General features: G+C 44.6%; 1 protein-coding gene across 2 annotated transcripts in view; it reads left to right on the top strand.

Annotated features, from left to right (window-relative positions):
• LOC147112619 (chloride intracellular channel protein 5-like) overlaps window positions 1-16040 on the top strand; it is a 229676-nt gene that overhangs the window by 208890 nt on the left and 4746 nt on the right. The gene's annotated exons all lie outside the window — the stretch shown is intronic.

The following is a 16040-nucleotide window of genomic DNA, read 5'->3' as shown; positions in this document are numbered from 1 at the left end:
GTCCCTTTAGATTGGAAAATTGTGCATGTCACTCCGCTATTTAAGAATGGCGAGAGAGGGAAACCAGGGAATTATAGACCAGTTAGCCTAACATCTGCTATCGGGAAATTGCTAGAGTCTATAATTAAGGATAAGGTGACTGAACACCTCAAATTATCAGTTGATCAGAGAGAGCCAGCATGGATTTGTGAAAGGTAGGTCATGTCTGACAAACCTGATTGAATTTTTTGAGGCAGTGACTAAAGTAGTGGACAGGGGAAAGTCTATGGATGTTATTTATATGGACTTCCAGAAGGCATTTGATAAAGTCCCACATAAGAGACTGTTAACTAAGATAGAAGCCCATGGAAATGAGGTCAAATTATTGACCTGGTTAGGAAATTGATTGAGCGGCAGGAGACAGGCAGTAGGGATAATGGGTAGGTACTCAAATTGGCAGGATGTGACTAGTGGTGTCCTGCAAGGATCTGTGTTGGGGCCTCAACTATTCAGAATGTTTATTAACGACTTAGATGATAGGATAGAAAGCCACCTATCCACATTTGCCGATGACGCAAAGATAGGCGGCATTGTAGGCAGTGTAGATGAAAGCATAAAATTACAAAGGGATATCAACCGATTAACTGGACAAAACTGTGGCAAATGGATTTCAATGTAGGCAAATGTGAGGTCAACCACTTTGGGCGTAAAAAGGATAGAACAGGGTACTTTCTAAATGGTGAAAAGCTAAAAACAGTTTAAGTCCAAAGAGACTTGGGGGTCAAGGTACATCGATCATTAAAATGTCATGAACAGGTACAGAAAATAATCAAAAAGGCTAATGGAATGCTGGCCTTTATATCTAGAGGACTAGAGTACAAGGGGTAGAAGTTATGCTGCAGCTATGTAATGCCCCTATTCAAGAAAGGAAGGAGGCAAAAAGCAGGAAACTATAGGTCAGTTAGCCTAACATCTGAAATTGGGAAAATGCTGGAACCCATCTTTGTTATCTAGCACCGACGGGACTGGGATGGTGCCGGTTGATTAAAAATTCCGATGACGGAGAGGGTTATCTACCAAGGCTATTTTTAACAAACAAAAATAAAAAAATCAAGAAATGTGCAGTATACAGTAATTGGGTACTCACCTACAGCGTGGGAGAGTCAGACTCCTGTTATTGAGGTGTTCGGACTTCCAACAGCGCCAAGAAGCTGAGTAGTGGCAGTTTGGAGAACTACCCCCACTGACTAACTCTGCCACCGCGGGAGACTCTGACTTGGACACGGCAACATTTCCAGTAATTAAGGTGTTGTTTTCGGAGTATGAATTTTGCCGGTTAATAGAGAATTCCAGATATTTAGGTGCCGTTTAAACGAGTTTCCTGTATTAAGGAAGTAATAGCAGGACATTTAGAAAATCATAATACAATCAAGCAGTGTCAACATGGTTTTATGAAAGGGAAATCGTGTTTGACAAATTTACTAGAGTTCTTTGAGGATGTAACGAGCAGGGTGGATAAAGGGGAACGAGTAGATGTAGTGTATTTGGATTTCCAGAAGGCATTCGATAAGGTGCCACATAAAAGGTTACTGCACAAGGTAAGAGCTCACAGTGTTGGGGGTAATATATTAGCATGGATAGAGGATTGGCTAACTAACAGAAAACAAAGAGTCGGGATAAATGGATCATTTTCCGGTTGGCAAACTGTAACTAATGGGATGCCACAGGGATCAGTGCTGGGGCCTCAACTATTTATAATCTATATTAATGACTTGGATGAAGGGACTGTGTGTACTGTAGCCAAATTTGCTGATGATACAAAGATAGGTGAGAAAGCAAGTTGTGAGGAGGACACAAAGGCAGCGATTTTGCCGGCGCTCAGAGGGCGGGTTTGGAGGCGGGTCAGAGGTTAGTCATTTTGATTGACAGCGAGTTTCGTATCTGCCATCATCCCGCCTCCAAACAATCTTCCCAAGTGTTGGGTCCCCGATTTGCAAATGGACCCGACACCTAGCGGCGGGAAACAGATTAAAGGCAATTAACTGCCTATTACCAGGGGCTGGACTTTGTCAATGGGGGTGCGTTGGGGGCAGGACTGCTTAGCAGGCCAATTAAGGGAAAGGCGGTGACAAAGGACGTATTTTGACAGATGAATTGTCAGCGTTTGACAGTTTAGAGAAGCTGTCAAACACTGACAATCTCTGTTCTATGGTGAGTCCTTGCACTGAAGGCTCACCAAAACCTATTTCCTCAGCTGAGAATGCAGCAGCCATTCTGTCATCTCTGCCGTTGAGATGAGGAATCTCCGGATCCCCAAGGGTTGAAGTCTGCAGGAAGAAGCAATGGTAAGTAAACTTTTTCTAACATTTTCCAAGCACCTCTCACACTTACCTCTCCACACTTGCACCCATTACTCACCTCCATAGCGGACTTTTCAATCCCTCTCACCCCCGCAGACCCACTGCTCGCCTCGCTGACTGTGGCCAGGTTTCCCGATGTCGGGAAGCCCGCATTTGCAGGGGTGAAATGGGGATAAGCCTCAAAACTGCCTGTTAACTATAGGCAGTTAATTGGCTCTAATTCCCTTCCCGCCTCGAGGAGACGGGTCCCTGCGTGAGTCGGGGACCCGCCTCCCGGGAAGATGGCACGGAGGCGGGTTGGAAGTGGGTTTGGTACCCGCTCCCAATTTCTGCCATTTTCCCAGCAGTCCCGCCTCCCCAGGGCTGGGAAAATTCCCCCCAGGTACTTGTCAGCAGTTTTCAGGCTGTTTTTCGATTTTCCAGCTTCTGCGTCGGGTTTCACGACGTCCGGACAACACGCCAGGTAAGTGTGGTGTGTTGTGAGTCTAATGTTTGTGAAAAGCTGACAGCTGCAGAAGTGGTGTCAAGGATGCAATGTTGCACACGGTGAGTTTCAGAGCAAAGAAAATGTTGGTTACTGCATTTTTAATACATATACAGATTTCTTTAGCTTACAAGTTTTTAAATCCAACTGTATGTCCAGTGCCACCTCATTGGGGGGACCTCTCTCACTAGTGATAGATCGCTTCTGTCATCTCCCCTGCAGCTGCAATCTATTCCAACATATTTAGGGAGTCATTGGAGAGCCTGGGTGCAAGAGTTCACCTTTGTACAGTGATTGTCAGTGTTTTCAGCACCTCAAAATCAACTGTCAAAATAAAATTGTGTATGGTCCCTTTAAGGAAACCGGCAGATGACACATCATCAAATGACGTCATCAGACCCGCTTCCTGATAATTGGCCGGTAAGTCCGCAGGGCGGGCTTAACAAGGCCAATCAAGGGAAAATCACATCTGTGGGCGGAGGGAGCTGGGGGCTGGACCAGAACCCAGAAACCAGCTGACCTGCAGCCATCCTGACACTGAAGAGAAAATCACGGCCAAAGAGTCTACAAAGGGATATAGATCGGTTAAGTGAGCAGGCAAAAATTTGGCAGATGGAGTATAATGTGGGAAAATGTGAGGTTATCCGCTTTGGTAGGAAAAATAAAAAAGCGAATTATTTTTTAAATAGAGAGAGACTACATAATGCTGAGGTAGAGAGGGATCTGGGTGTCCTTGTACATGAAACACAAAAAGTCAGCATGCAGGTACAGCAAGTAACTCGGAAGGCAAATGGAATGTTGGCCTTTATTGCAAGGTGGATGGAGTATAAAAGTAGGGAAGTCTTGCTACAACTGTACAGGGCGTTGGTGAGACCACACCTGGAGTACTGCATACAGTTTTGGTCTCCTTATTTAAGGAGGGATATACTTACATTGGAGACAATTCAGAGAAGGTTCACTAGGTTAATTCCTGAGATGAAGGGGTTGTCTTATGAAGAATGGTTGAGCAGGTTGGACTCATTGGAGTTTAGAAGAATGAGGGGTGATCTTATTGAAACATATAAGATTCTGAGGGGGTAGATGCAGGGAGGATGTTTCCCCTCATGGGGCAATCTAGAACTAGGGGGCACAGCTTCAGGATAAGGGGTCGCCCATTTAAAACGGAGATGAGGATGAATTTCTTCTCTGAGGGTTGGGTCATGAATCTTTGGAATTCTCTACCCCAGAGAGCTGTGGAGGCGGAGTCAATTAATATATTCAAGGCGGAGATAGACATATATTTGAGCTACAGGGGAGTCGAGGGTTATGGGGAACGGGCGAGAAAGTGGCGTTGAGGCCAAGATCAGATCAGCCATGATCTTATTGAATGGCGGGGCAGGCTCGAGGGGCCGAATGGCCTACTCCTGCTCCTATTTCTTATGTAATACCCACTGGAAATGTTATGTACGCTAAGTATGGTTATCAATCTTTAACGTAGACACTGTATTATCATTGTTATAAATCCCTGGGTTAAAGTTGCCCATGTGAAGGTACGGCAAGAACTTTTAAGGACACAATGTGACTAAGAGCAGACTTTCCATAATTCTGCACCAGTATCAACTGTTGCAGACAGTGAGGCTGCGCAGTCTCCAGGCAGAAACCCCAGGAGGAAGGGGTGGAGTCGGGTTTTTCGAGCGGGAAGAGAGGAGCTCTGAAAAGAGGGCTCAGGAGGCAAATGGCTGCCGCATCCCGTCCCGGGCTTCCAAACTCGGCCGCCGCCCTTCGTATTAGTAGCTCTGCATCCAGAACTCAAAGTGGGATTCAGTGATCGTAAAGAGAATTCAACGAAGGGGTTCGGAGTCGTAAGTCTTGTAGACATTATACATACCATGAGCTCCAACTTAAGCGCACCAACGAAAGAGTGCACTCGAATTTGGACACAGGGACAGATTCTCCTTTGAATCCATGTAAATGGAGAATGTATGTTTATTATGTCTAGATTCATTCTAATGTATGCAAATGTCTAATTTAGTTCATTGACCTGTAATCTTCTTATACTGTCTGACGTTAAAACTATAAAGTAAGATAATTAGAATTAAGCCATTGTAGTAGTGATCTCCTTACTGGACTATAGAATACTGTCTACAACAGAGACCACATCTCACATATATCTAGAGAACCGTGAAGGGATTACATTATGTATACAAAACCGTGGTTAGACCACACCTGGAGTAATGAACATTGTTCTGGGCACCACACCTTAGAAAGGATATATTGGCCTTGGAGGGAGTGCAGCGTAGGTTTACCAGAATGATACCTGGACTTCAAGGGTTAAGTTACGAGGAGAGATTACACTAACTAGAGTTGTATTCCCTAGAATTTAGACGGTTAAGGGGTGATTTTGATTGACATTTTCAAGATATTAAGGGAAGCAGGTAGGGTAGATAGAAACTATTTCTGCTGGTTGGGGATTCTAGGACTAGGAGGCATAGTCTAAAAATTAGAGCCATACCTTTCAGGAGTGAAATCAGGAAACACTTCTACACACACAGGGTGGTAGAAGTTTGGAACTCTCTTCTGCAAACGGCAATTGATGCTAGATCAATTATTAATTTTAAATCAAAGATTGATAGATTTTTGTTAACCAAAGGTATTAAAGGATGTGGGCTAAAGGCAGGTATATGAAGTTAGGTTGCAGATCAGCCATGATCTCATTGAATGGCGGAGCAGGCTCGAGGAGCTCAATGGCCTACTCTGTTCTTATGTTTCCCATGAGAGTTGGCTCGTTGTAGTTCACTACAATAATAGACAGCTTTACTGACTGGCCATTGTGTTGCACAGGTACATTCCATTTGGCCACATGTCTCTAGCATTTCTCCGGAGTAAGTTTTTAACTCTTTGTAAGTGGTACTTGATTAAACTTACTTTCATATGTGTCCTTACTCATGATAGAGCAGTCCGCCACCATGTCGATACACATATCAATATATTGGTCATTGATCAAAAGTTTTGTATGGAAGTCTTTCTCACAACTGCTAGCATTGCTGCTAGTGGCATAGATACTGTAGATGTCTAGTTCTTCAGCATCAGGTGTGTTCACTTCAAGATTGTGAACTCCTCCCTTTTTGTTGTCGCTGCTTTGCATTGCCCCTAGAATGATTCTTACTTCCTGCTTTAAATCTAGTTCTGCAAGCTGTTGAAATATGGCCTTTCTTCTGGCAGTGAAAACACTTCACATTTCTGTATTGGCAGGACTGTGGTGAGTGACTTCCATTGCAGCGATAACTATTCACTGAACTGCTCTCCCCGACATGCTTTTGACTTGGTCTCACAGCTTTAGGTTCGGCAGTGGCTTTGTGACTGTAGACCTCAGCTGCACTAGTCACTTGAGTTGGTCAGAGTTCCGTAGCATTCTTAGATGCCATCTCCATAGATTGGGCAATTTTGCATGCTATGTCAAACAAGTGTTCAGTAACTTGGCCTGTGTGCGCTCATCCACTAGTCCACACACAAACTTATCTCGCAATGCACAATCCAAAAATGTGCCAAAGTTACAATGCAAAGACAGGTTCTTAAGAGCTATGGTGAACTCACTGAATGGTACCAGAAACCAAAAAATAAAGTGAAACAACCTTGTAGCTCTCTGCTATTTCTAACAGCTTTGGGTTGAAATGATCCTCAAGTTTCGCAACAATGACTTTAAATGACACATTCTTCACTTTCTTGGGCGCGAGTCAGTTTGTCCACGTTCCGTAGACATCTGGCCGATCTCAGTTAGAAAAATTGCTTTTTTCCGTTCACTAATTACTTTCTTTTGAGCTTGAAAATTCTCATCTGCACATTCTGTCTCAGTAATGTTATTGGCCCTAAAAAACATCGCCACCCGCTCAATGTAAGAACTGAACGAGCTTGCAAGCTCTATCATGATTGTCCTGATCCGGTCGAACGGTGACTCAGCACACTACCTACATTACCACTCTGTCTTGACAAAGGATTTTGACCCGAAACGTTCACTCTATTTCTCTCTCCACGGATGTTGCCTGGCCTGCTGAGTTTTTCCAGCATTTTCTGTTGTTACTTCAAAAGTACTTCTGTTGTGTATGTACCTTTAAGAGAAGAACTGATTCTATACTGCAGTACCGGCAGTCACCACCCCTGTATATAAAGCCATAGCAGGCTTCTGTACGTCAGTCTTGAATTACTCTCTGTTCAGTAAATACCTGTTTTATTGTTCTCCTGCAGTCTGAGTATTATTGATCCTCGGACACTACACTGGCGACGGGCAGGTTCTAACTCACCTGCAGTACTGCAGCACCTCACGGGGATCTTTTCCCTGAAGAGAAGCTTCTTGGAGGTCGAAGTCAGAACGGCGGGCGTCGACCGCGGGCAACCGCCCAGGGATCCATCGGAGAGTTGCAGGGGAGGCTGTGGAGAGCTGGGCCTGGCTCCCCAGTCGAGCTGTTCCAGCAAGTCGTGCTGGTAGCAGGTAGTGCACTGTCCCTTCCGGACTGCGGCGGGCTCGGGCTCGATCGAGCGGCTCTGCAAAGGGGCCGTGCAGCGTCGTCGGGAGGAAAAGAGAGAGAGAGAGGGTGGAGCGCACAGGGCACGGTCGGTGCTCAAGAACAGGGCAGCGTGGAGAGGATAGAACGCGGGAAAGGAAAAGTGAGACGCGCCGAAGCCGCGGGTCGCCGCCATTACCCTGTAGAACGCTAGGAGCAGCGTGGCAGCAAGGGGAAGAAGGAAAAGCGCGGGAGGCGCCATTTTATTCCATTGGGGAAGAAGGAAAAGCGCGGGAGGTGCCATTTTATTACATTGGGGAAGAAGAAAAAGCGCAGGAGGCGCCATGTTAAATCACCCAAGATGCCGAAGAGTGGCAGTATCACTGCTTTCGACAACGAGGTAGAAGACTGGACCACGTATGTGGAAAGAATTGAAGTATACTGCAATGCCAATGAGGTGGCCAATGGAAAGAAGGCGTCGGTATTATTAAATTTGATGGGCGCGAGAACGTACGGCCTATTGCGGAATTTAATTACCCCAGCTAAACCAATGGAGAAAAGTTTTGAAGAGATTGTTAATATCTTACAGGAACACCTAAACCCTACACCGCTGCTGATAGCAGAAAGATTCAAGTTCCATAAAAGAAACCAGCACAAAGATGAGAACAATGCTGACTATCTTACGGAACTACGCAAGTTATCGAAGCACTGCCAGTTCGGAGCAGGACTGGCAGACACCTTACGGGATAAGTTTGTCTGCGGGCTCCAGAGTGAAGGAACCCAGAAACGACTACTTTCGGAAAAGGACCTGACGCTAGAACAGGCTTTCAGCGTGGCAGTATCCTACGAAGCAGCAGCACGGGGAGCTGCGGAAATACAACAGAAACCACAAGAATACAGCGCTAACGAAATGGCGTATGGAGCAGAAAAGTGCTATCGCTGCGGCAGAACAACCCATGATCACATGGACTGCTGGTTTAAGGACAAAGCATGCAGGCAATGCGGGAAAATGGGACCTATAGTAAGAGTCTGCAGGTCGGGAAAGAAAACCAACACTACAAGAACTACTAAGGAAAAGTACAAAAGTAAAAAAAATGACACAGTAGTTCGGAAGATCAGGAGAGTGATAATGACTCTGGGAGCAGGAGATTAAGTTGTCTAAAGTTACACAACATGATCGCAAAGGAGGATCACCGAACCATTTGGGTCACCCTCATGATAGCAGGGTCCCAAGTAAAGATGGAATTGGATACAGGATCAGCCCTAACTGTCATGAATCGACGAGACTATGAGCGGCTATTCCCACACATACCCTTGAAGGACACGTCCATTGTATTGAAGACATACACGGGGCAAAAAGTCTACCCCAGAGGAAAAATAAGGGTGCCAGTTGAATACAATGGCAAGGAAACACAGAAACTGTATCTATATATACTACCAGATGGAGGACCACCATTATTGGGACGTGAATGGATCCGAAAAATACAATTGGATTGGCATTCCATTCAGGCGCTAACTGTGACTGATAAAAAGGATGATGACGTCACACCTGGACGACTGTCAAAATTTCAAACTGACGCGAAAGAGGTGTTCCAACAAGGACTTGGGACTCTAAAAGGAGTAACGGCAACGATAAAAATCGAAGATAACGCAAACCCAAAATTTTTTAAGGCCAGACCGGTACCTTACGCGATCCGCCCAGCCATTGAAGCAGAGCTGGAGAGTCTGGAGCGTTCGGGTGTGCTGTCCAAGGTGGACTGGAGCGAGTGGGCCACACCCATCGTTCCTGTAATGAAGAAATCATTGAGCAGCACGCCTGGGGGACCGAAGAAGGTTCGCATCTGTGGGGACTTCAAGGTAACTGTGAACCCAGTCCTGCACACAGTACAATATCCACTTCCATGGATAGAAGATATTTTCGCCTCACTATCTGGAGGGAAACGCTTTACAAAGATTGATCTGGCCCAAGCGTATCTACAAATGGAGGTGGAAGAAGCATCCAGGAAATACCTCATGATAAACACTCACAAAGGCCTTTACCAGTACAGTCGACTGGTATTCGGGGTAACATCAGCGCCGGCTATTTGGCAGAGGGCGATGGAACAAGTCCTGCAAGGGATCCCGGGGACCCAGTGTTATTTGGACGACATCCTGGTTACGGGCGAAAATGACAGTGAACACCTTGCCAACCTGGAGCAGGTGCTCACGAGATTACAGGAATATGGGCTACGAGCCAACCGCCCCAAATGCGAGTTCTTCAGGAGACAAATCTCGTATTGTGGCCACATGAGGAAGGGTTGCATAAGTCGCCGGACAAGATTGAGGCTGTAGTCAAGGCTCCAGCACCGGAAAATGTGTCGCAACTGAGGTCGTTCCTCGGGTTGGTGAACTACTACCATAAGTTCTTGTCGAATTTATCTACAATTCTGCACCCACTGAACGCCCTGCTGCAAACTGGAGTAACATGGAAATGGAGTGATGAGTGTAAGCGTGCCTTTCAGAAATGTAAATGCCTAATCACTTCAAAAGAAGTGTTGGCCCACTACAATCCAACACTACCGATTCGGTTAACATGTGATGCGTCTCCCTATGGCATCGGAGCGGTGCTGTCACACAAATTCCTTGACGGTTCAGAAAGGCCAATAGCCTTTGCGTTGCGCTCGTTAACCTCAGCCGAGCGTAACTACGCCCAGATTGACAGGGAGGCCCTCAGCCTGGTGTGGGGGGTGAAGAAGTTCAATCACTATCTGCACGGGCAGAAATTCACCCTACTGACTGATCATCAGCCCCTGGTCTCCATTTTTAACCCAAAGAAGGGCGTTCCGGTGATGATGGCGCAACGGCTGCAAATATGGTCACTTTTTCTAGGGGCACATCAGTACGACATAGAGTACAAGGGTACGAAATAGCATGGAAACGCTGATGGGCTGTCGCGCCTACCGTTGCCTACGGTAGAGGAAGCACCTGCAGTGGACCCTGTTGAGATATTCCATGTGACCATAGTCGAATGTCTACCTGTTACAAACTCAAGTATAGAGAAGGAAACCCGAAATGACCCGACACTCTCGGGTCTATGATTTGACGGTGAAGGGATGGCCAGCACATGGCGACTCACTGTTGCCAGCATTCTCGCCAAGGAGAGAACAGCTGTCAGTGTGCCGGGGAACCTTGATGTGTGGATCCCGAGTGGTAATTCCACCCAAGTTGAGAGATAGAGTGCTCAATGAGCTTCATGAGGGTCATCTGGGCGGGGTAAAAATGAAGAGCTTAGCCAGGGCGTTTGTGTGGTGGCCAGGAATCGATAAAGAAATCGAGGATATGACCAAGAGATGCACAGGATGCCAGAAGGTCCAAAACGCTCCACCACAGGCCCCGCTACATCCATGGGAGTGGCCCTCATCTCCATGGCAACGGGTACACATTGATTTTGCTGGTCCATTTATGGACTCAATGTTCCTAATCGCTGTGGACGCCCATTCGAAATGGCCAGAGGTCATCAAAATGTCCTCCACCACCACAGAGAAAACTATTGCAGTCCTACGGACCATCTTCGCCAGGAATGGCTTGCCAGAACAGATTTGCTCCGACAATGGGCCACAGTTTGTGTCAGAGGATTTCCGGAGGTTTCTGAGGAATAATGGGGTGAAGCATTACACATCTGCCCCATATCATCCAGCCACAAATGGATTGGCTGAGAGGTTTGTTCAGACCTTTAAAAAGGCAATAAAGGCAATGCATAATGACGACATACCACTACAACACAAGGTGGATAATTTCTTGTTTGCTTACCGGAATGCGACACATGCAGTCACCAACCAAGCTCCAGCCATAATGTTCTTCAACCGAAGGCTAAGATGTCGCCTGGATTTGCTCAAACCAAATATAAGACGAGATGTTGAGGGTAAGCAATTCCAGCACATAAATGAGATGCCAACCAGGAGCTTCAAGATAGGGCAACCAGTCTTGGCCCGCGACTACCGAACAGAAAAATGGCAGCCAGGAACGATATGCACACAGCAGGGACCACTAATGTACACAGTGGAGGTTGGAGAGAGCATCGTGAGATGCCATGCTGATCAGATTCTAGAGTCACAGGAACAAGCCAAACCCATACCACGAGCAGGGGCACCTGGTAATCAACCCGAAGTACAGATTGCGTCTACCTCAGAAGCAGTGGTATTGGAAGCTGACGAACCAACCAATGACAATGAACCAGAATCAACTCCGCCGCAAGAACAGAATACTCGAGAAAGGCGCTATCCAGTCAGGATCAGGAAGCCTCCTCAAAGACTGAACTTATAAATGATTATTTCAGTTGATGTATATAGTACAGAGAAAATTGTAATTGTAATTAGTTATTATTTAGTTGTTAAATGAATGTTATGTACTGTTTATCTAAAAGGGGAGGAATTGTTGTGTATGTACCTTTTAAGAGAAGAACTGATTCTATACTGCAGTACCGGCAGTGACCACCCCTGTATATAAAGCCATAGCAGGCTTCTGTACGTCAGTCTTGAATTACTCTCTGTTCAGTAAATACCTGTTTTATTGTTCTCCTGCAGTCTGAGTATTATTGATCCTCGGACACTACAACTTCATTGTCAGTAAAGCGCTTTGAGACGTCCGGTGGTCATGAAAGGCACTATATAAATACAAGTCTTTTTTGTGTGAATCAGCACTGCTGTTGCTGTGTATACACATGTGAAGGCGAAGCACAGACGATTCTGCACAAGCATTAATGGTAAAACATCGCAAAAATTCAGTTTGGATGTCACAAATTCACTTTAAACTTGTCCACTGGAAGGTTGAACACTGTGTCCTTCCATGATCCCTAAAAATGGCTTTGGGATCCCATCCTTGTCGCAAAAATGCAATCTATTTGGGTAGAACAAATGAGGGACAGTGACACAATGAGTTGCTAGTCCATGTGCTTGTTTATTAGGGCAGCGCGAACTGAGCATGCTCATACCAAACTTTGCGGTAATACATTACAAATGCCACCCAATAGAATATGGAAGTTGTGTTTCCCTGTTCAGTTGCCACACAGAGTTTGAAGGATATTCTATGTAGTATAGTTCATTGTAAGAAATAATGCAATTTCATTTTAACACAGAAATATCATTAGAGGTGCTCCTGCTGGCAGCATATTGGGAACATTTTTGGAAGGTGTGGGGAAGATAGTGCATCACCAAACATTAATTATAAATAACACTAATTGTTTTGTGTGTGCATGCATGCTTATCAAGGTGAAGGATGTCCGTTTTATGGAATGAAACCCTGTCAATCAGTGTCCGTATCGAGCACTTCCTGGTCAGGTACAGGCCAGGTCAGAGGTGTGGAACCATTGCACTCATCAAGGCTGCATTGGTTATTGTGTGCTTGTCGATAAATTGTTTACTGATCACAGCTACTTTAGTACTGTGAGCTGGGGGAATGGTGAAAGACCAACTAATAAACAGCATGATAGCTTCATTATGTCAACTGCTCACACCAAGAATTAAAAAGTGAAAGATTGCCAAACTTTATTTCAGCCAGCAGAGGTGAAATTCAACTTTGCAGGGGTGCAAAAATGGGAGGTAACAGATTGGCAGCCTGTTATACACCAACTGAGTTTCCTTTCCAAAGGGTGCCGAATCTTGGGTGTGGGCCATTGTACCTACATGTAGAACTGTAATACACTATGGAAAAATATTATGTTACATGAATATCTGAGATGTAGTTGTTAATTATTTTTGACTGGTGGAAGTAACGAGCCAGATTAGGAGTCTCTATCTCTGAGAACCTCTATTGCCATTTTCACAGAATCACAGAATCACAGAAACCCCACAGTGCAGATAGAGGCCAATTTGGCCCATCGAGCCTGCACCGACACATATCCCACCCGATCCCCGTAACCCCTACACCAACACATATCCCACCTTATCCCTGTAACCCCACGTATTTAATCCCCCTAACACTAAGGGTCAATTTATCATAGCCAATCAACCTAACCCGCACATCTTTGGACTGTGGGAGGAAACCGGAGCACCCGGAGAAAACCCACGCAAACACGGGGAGAATGTGCAAACTCCACACAGACAGTCGCCCGAGGCCGGATTCGAACCCGGGTCTCTGGCGCTGTGAGGCAACAGTGCTAACCACTATGCCACCGTTTTGAAAGTAGATTGTAACAAAGATAGACCCTCCCATAGATTAGCAGGGAAATCTGTTTCTGTGTCGGTTTTTAAACTGGAACTATGGCTGTCCCTGGAGATCTAGGACACTGTCCAGGGTAGAAGTCTTGGAACAAGCATTTTGTCCCATCACCAAATTACAAATTTTTCATAGCTCCTTGATTCTTGTCTCTTTCATTTCTGTGAATGTTGCAATAGTGGCTTAGGAACAGTTGGAATGGAGTGAACATAGCAGTGGAATATTCCATTATCGCCACCTTAGTTTCTGAACCAACTGGATGAGCTTGATACGATTGCTTTTAAAGAGAGAAAAAAATGGTTGAAATATTAAAAAGACCACTGTTGTCTCAACGAGAAAGGGAGTAATTGTGAGGAGGCCCAATCCTAATTGTGCTGCCAAACATATAACGGTGACTGCTATTGTGTTTTCAGTACAGTGCGCTTTGAAAAGTTCAAGCAGTAGAGTAGTCTAAGAGAAGCTCTTGTACCTAAGGTGGTATTACTTTTCTTACAATAGTGTTGATGATTAGTCTGCCACATTAGATGCTGCTGCTGCTGTATTGGTCGTTTGTTTAAAACAGAAATTTATGGCTTTGAAATCCTGACAACAACTCTTTAATTTGCTTTAGTACTCTCCAGTTCAAGCCAAGTAACTGCATTCCATTTCCACAGATTTAAAGTGAGATTCAGTGGCAAGAAATTTAATTTTAATGATTCAACACATTAATAATAATCCTACAGCGCCCCCTCTTGCTTTTAGAGAAAAATGCAATACTAGTACACTGGCTGCCTGTAAATAAATATTGGGCCATATTTTCCGATCGGAGGCTTCACGTGTGCGGAGGCCTCCGATCTGGAAAAAATCTATGCACTTACCTGAGGGCCCCCGAGGTTCGTATAGTTCCGATGTTGGGCCTCTCCAACTCCAAGTGTGCAGTGCCTACGTATCCCAGAGGTGCATGCGGTTCGCAAGCATCCCTGGGATCACGTGGGCCATGGGGAGCCAATCAAAGAAGGGAATCTCCCTTCATACACTTGACAGATAAACCTGTCAAATATCTGAATGGAGATCACCCCAAAAACACGTTAAAACATTAAATAAATTTTTTAAAAATCACATTTTTAAAATTAGTGGAAATTACAGTAAATTAAATATTTTAAACAAAAATTTAATTTTTTGAAAAATAATAAAGTTTTTTATGGGACTAAAAATAAACTTACCTTTTTTAAAGTATTTTTAAATGATAAATGAGTGGAAAAAATATATATTTTTTAACTTTTTTCAACTCTTATTCTGGTAAAAGCAGGCCTTACGCCTGCTTTTAACAGGCTTAAGAATTCTAAGGGTTTTCACCGGGTGGAGGGTCTCCAGAAAGCAGAGCTCTCCCCCCGCAGAGGCCCTTCTCCAGGGCAGGCGTCCAATCTGTCGAGAGCATTCTTGACAGATCGGAAATGCCGGTTTTCAGCGCACGCGTTGTGCATGCCTGAAACTGGCATTTCCGATGTCATAACGGGCGTGTACACAGCGCGTACCCACCCGTAGGGATCGTAATATCCGGCCCATTATTGTTCAGTGAGAATAGATATTGTACATACAGCCTGCTGTTGAAGCCATCACCTGGCACAACTGAATTTCAGAAACTTCACTGTTAATGCACTCAAGTCACTGTCATGAGGTCGATCAAGAATATGCAAAAGTACCTAAAATATAATGAATTAAAAGTAATAGAAGTTTTGTTACTAACAGTATCTGATCCTTTGTGGTAAATTGATGATTAGGTTTTCCTAAACTGACTGAATGTAACGAGAATGGTGAAGTAGATTATACATACCCTCTCGTTGTAACCACCGACTCTACAAGAATCTGATTCTTGTGAGACTAATTCCTTGCCCTCCCATTGAAACAAAATGGGACAATTCACATAAAACACAAGTGTTAATTAAAATCAAATTACAGCTTTTCATCTGCTTAAGATCCCACTAGAGAGAACATGCAGTACTTAATGCCACTTTAATTTTGCATGTACCTGCTTTGAGTCAACTTATACTGTCAGCACCATATTTCTCTCAAATCAGGCGAGAAAAGTAAAGCTCTACATGTCTGTACTTGCATACATTCGCACTGCTCTGCTAACTGCATCCAAGTGGCAGTAAAATCTTTCACATTAATAAAAAACTGATTGTCCTTTTATTAATGTAAAGCCATCTGAAACCTTTTAAACCTGGAAATTAGAATGTATCCAGTTTCTTTTCCATGTTTGCAGTTGGACTGCAGTGAATGTTGAGACAAAGCAGTGTGAGATTACCTCATCTAGTTGTTCTCAGACCTAATGGCCAAGCCTTAACTGACACCAGTTTGACTCCAGTTATAGTATACATTTTGCATCATTGCGAAGCCAAAAGTGCTTTCAAATACCAAAATCGTGTAGTATACTTGGTATTAAAAAGTGTTAACAGTAGCGTTCCAATCAGGTGCAACTTGGTAACGCATCAGTTCACTATTGTTCACTTTTCGATGTGCTTTTGAGTCTCTGCCGTCCTTTAACCTGGCACAGATAGAACTTAG

The sequence above is a fragment of the Somniosus microcephalus genome, chromosome 9 (assembly GCF_052327205.1).
Source record: "Somniosus microcephalus isolate GS21.2 chromosome 9, FLI_Smic_1.0, whole genome shotgun sequence".
Taxonomy (NCBI): Eukaryota; Metazoa; Chordata; class Chondrichthyes; order Squaliformes; family Somniosidae; genus Somniosus; species Somniosus microcephalus.
This window is presented reverse-complemented; position numbering and strand designations above follow the sequence as displayed.